The sequence below is a fragment of the Grampus griseus genome, assembly GCF_964374135.1.
Source record: "Grampus griseus genome assembly, chromosome: 12".
In the NCBI taxonomy this organism is placed as follows: domain Eukaryota; kingdom Metazoa; phylum Chordata; class Mammalia; order Artiodactyla; family Delphinidae; genus Grampus; species Grampus griseus.
In genome coordinates this window covers 33,401,433-33,405,971 of record NC_139006.1, presented here as the reverse complement: position 1 = coordinate 33,405,971, position 4,539 = coordinate 33,401,433, and the positions used below count along the sequence as shown (strand labels likewise).

The 4,539-nt window shown below is 39.9% G+C and overlaps 1 pseudogene across 1 annotated transcript; it reads left to right on the top strand.

Moving 5' to 3' along the window:
- The first annotated feature begins 505 nt into the window (after positions 1-505).
- Positions 506-1,431, top strand: LOC309830600 (serine/threonine-protein phosphatase 2A catalytic subunit beta isoform-like; annotated as a pseudogene). The gene has a single exon. The product of its transcript is annotated as a serine/threonine-protein phosphatase 2A catalytic subunit beta isoform-like (transcript).
- Positions 1,432-4,539: the final 3,108 nt, after the last annotated feature.

Here is a 4,539-nt window from a genome sequence, read left to right as displayed (position 1 = left end):
CTGAAAGGAAGCTGGCTTCTCTCTTTAAACCTAGGGGCTTAAACTCTTTTTTTTTCATTAACATATTTTTATAAATTTTATTGGAATATAGTTGATTTACAATGTTGTGTTCGTTTCAGGCATACAGGAAAGTGATTTAGTTATGCATATATTCATTCTTTTTTCAGATTCTTTTCCCATATAGGTTATTACAGAATATTGGGTAGAGCTCCCTGTGCTATGCAGTAGGTCCTTTTTAGTTATCTATTTCATATTTAGTAGTGTGTGTATGTTACTCCCAAGCTCCTAATTTACCCCTCCCCACCATGTTTCCCCTTTGGTAATTGTAAGTTTGTTTTAGAAATCTGTGACTCCGTTTCTGTTTTGTAAATAAGTTCATTTATATCATTTTTTTAAAAATTAGATTCCACATATGACGGATATGTGGGAGCTGGCGGCGGTGGTGGCGCTGGGCGAGGGGACCGGCGCCCGGGGCAGGGGCAGCAGGGGAGGGACTTGGGCCGCCATGGACGACAAGGCGTTCACCAAAGAGCTGGACCAGTGGGTCGAGCACCTGAACAAGTGTAAAGAACTTAGCGAGAACCAGGTGCGGACGCTGTGCGAAAAGGCTAAGGAAATTTTAACAAAAGAATCAAATGTGCAAGAGGTCCATTGTCCTGTTACCATCTGTCGAGATGTGCATGGTCAATTCCATGATCTTATGGAACTCTTTAAAATTGGTGGGAAATCACCAGATACAAACTATCTATTCATGGGTGACTATGGAGACAGAGGCTTTTATTCTGTGGAGACTGTGACTCTTCTTGTGGCGTTAAAGGTGTGTTATCCAGAACACACTACAATATTGAGAGGAAACCACGAAAGCCAACAAGTTACCCAAGTATATGGCTTTTATGATGCATGTCTGCGAAAGTATGGAAATGCCGATGTTTGGAAATATTTTACAGATCTGTTTATCTGCCACTTACAGCTTTAGTAGATGGACAGATATTCTGCCTCCATGGTGGCCTCTCCCCATCCATAGATACACTGGATCACGTAAGAGCCCTGGATCGCTTACAAGAAGTTCCACATGAGGGCCCAACGTGTGAGCTCTTATGGTCAGATCCAGATGACCATGGTGGGTGGGGTATTTCACCACTCAGGGCTGGCCACACATTTGGACAAGATATTTCTGAAACACTTAACCATGCCAGTGGTCTCACACTGGTTTCTCGTGCTCACCACCTTGGAACGGAGGGATACAACTGGTGTCACGATCGGAACGTGGTTACCATTTTCAGTGCATCCAATTACCGTTATCGTTGTGGGAACCAGGCTGCTGTCGTGGAATTAGATGACACTTTGAAATGTTCCTTCCTTTAGTTTGACCCAGCACCTCGTCATGGAGAGCCTCATGTGATCCACTGCACCCCAGACTACTTTCTGTAAATTCCTCCTGGGAAAACCTGCCTTTGTATGTGGAAGTACACCTGGCTTTAAAAAAAAAAAAAAAATATATATATATATATATATATATATATATATACACACACACACAAAACAAAACCAAAAAAAGCAACAGTAATCTATGTGTTTCTGTAACAAATTGGGATCTGTCTTGGCATTAAACCATATCATGGTTTAACTGTGCCATACTAATGATGAGCACTTAGCACAACTTGAGACTGAGATTAGTTCAACGCTATGTTCTAGATCGGCCGGTCGTAACAGTTTGCCTGCTGGATTTGTAGCAACCATTTTCCTTGGAACTGTTCAGGCAAAAAAGATAACTAACTCCATCTACTTTTGCACTTACTTGGAAATTTTAGTTAGAGTGTTTAACTGACATGGATAAATAGGGCTGGATTTTTATTTTTAAGAAAAATTCACAAGCTAACTTCCACTTAATTCATTACCGTTTATTTTATTGAAATGTATAATTAACTGAAAGAAAGATTCTTAGGGGTACGTTGTCATAACATTTAAAGAGATTTCCCTTCATTTAAACTAAATTACTATCTTATGTTGATTTGCATATTTCTGTATATTTATCATGATAGTACTTGCATTCTATTTGGTGTACTGAGCAAATGAACTTTCCATTTTAAACAAAAATAAAGGCGGGGGTGGGGGGCTTCCCTGGTGGCACAGTGGTTAAGAATCCGCCTACCAATGCAGGGGACAGAGGTTCAAGCGCTGGTCCGGGAAGATCCCACATGCCACGGAGCAACTAAGCCCATGCGCCACAACTACTGAGCCTGAGCTCTAGAGCCTGCAAGCCACAACTACTGAGCCCACGTACCACAACTACTGAAGCCCGTGCTCCACAACAAGAGAAGCCAATGCAATGAGAAGCCTGCACACAGCAACGAAGAGTAGCCCCCACTTGCCGCAACTAGAGAAAGCCTGCACACAGCAACAAAGACCCAATGCAGCCTAAAATAAACAAATTTTTTTTAAAATGACTGACATGTGGTATAAACATATAATGGAATATTACTCAGCCATAAATTTTTTTAAATAAAACAACTACATAATGCCATTTGTGGCAACATGGATGGACCTAGTAACTCAGACAGAGAAAGACAAATATCCTATGGGCTTAAACTCTTCATGGGGTCCAATAATGGATATGTTTAACTAAAGCACTTACAACTCCTGCTCAGTCAAAATCTTATTGATACCAATAAAGTGTTTAGGTAACATCATCAAAAATTTATAAACCATCATAGAAGGCTCGATTTATCTTTTGGAAACAAAGGAGAAATCACTAACAATGGAAGGAAGACGTTGATTTTCTCCATTCACACTGCCAGGACTTAGAAGAAAAACAAGTTTTCCAAAACAACGATAAAGCAGCCCAGAGGAAAATCCAATAAAATTGCCAAGGAATGACAGTGCTCTAGGAACAGATGGACTGGTTCCTTTCTGAAATTTTATGAAGAATATCGATGAACTGAAACATTGACAAAGATATTTAATGCAACCTTATAGGGAAAGTAATCAAATCTCTTGGAACATTCTAGCCAAGCGAGATGCTTGAATGCAAGGACAATGAATTAGAATGAATCAGAATTACTGAATAATTGAACAGTTAACAATAACTAATGGAACAAGTCATGCTGTATGATCTTGGTTTTGTTTATGTTTCACGTCAGGTGGTATGTGAAGTAAATAATGGTTCAAAGATGCCTCATTATTACAAAAAAAAAAGTTAAGTCATTGAGAACTTCATTCACATTCATTCTTTGGATATTTATTAGGAAGCAATATCTGACAAATATTTATTAAGAATCTCTATGCTAACCAGGATGCTGGGAAGAGAATATGGTGATAAGTTGAACTACTTTGCAAGTGGTGGGAAAGAGTGGCATTAATGAGAAAAAAAAAACAGTCATGTGCAAAACAAGTTGGGAGGAGGGACGGAGCAAAATTCCAGGCAGATGGAATAAAATATCTTAGAGGGCTTCCCTGGTGGCGCAGTGGTTGAGGGTCCGCCTGCCGATGCAGGGGACACGGGTTCGTGCCCCGGTCCGGGAAGATCCCACATGCCGTGGAGCAGCTGGGCCCGTGAGCCATGGCTGCTGAGCCTGCGCGTCCGGAGCCTGTGCTCCGCAACGGGAGAGGCCACAACAGTGAGAGGCCCGCGTACCGCAAAAAAAAAAAAAAAAACTTAGAAAAGATTAGTTATCCTTCCATTTTACACCTAAACATATATGGCTATGTGAGGCAGACGACTCAATTTCAATGATATAAGTTCTAATAAAACGTTTTGAGTCATGTGCACTCCATACATGTGTATATAATTTTAAGAACGTGTCTAATATCAAAAAAATTGAATTTCAGTTTCAAGGTAGGACACTCGTAGATTGAAAACTTGCCAAGCCTTTGGCCATATATTTCCCCTCTTCAAGAAATTAATGTGTTACTATTACTACATTACTTTTACTAGCACCTTTCTAGAACTTTCACTAAGTTTATGCCCTAGGCAATTCAACACTCAAATTTATTTTACATAAGGAACGTAAAGCCATCCCAAACAAAAGCGTCAGAAATAATACATGTAGAAACACGCAAAGAAAGATGGAAGACACTGCACTTATAAAATGCGTTTGTTTTCTGTGACACTATGGCAGCAGGGACCTTATAAAGGGTGCTCACTGTTCTACCAGTTTGACATTTCAGCTTCTGATAACTTACATGAGCCAAACACCCTGTACCAATATTTATTTGAGATAGAGATGCTTATACAGTCAACTTGCCTTTTTCTTAAAAAAGTAAAGTTAAAAAAAACCTACAGCAGCATGCTAGTATTTTATAGGCCACTTGAATTACCTTGCACTTGAGTTAAGGACACAACAGTGTTCATTTATCCATGTCTGTTTAAACAGACTGAAGTGTTTAATTCCATCAGGCTCAATCGCAAAGAATCCCAACAGCCAACGAGCACTTTTCTGCTGGGATTTCTTAGGAGGACAATCTAACATCTTTTTTTTCCCACTTGCCATTAAAGTCCTTATCTGAATGTTGCCAAAGGTGTGTCAGGTTCGTTCACTG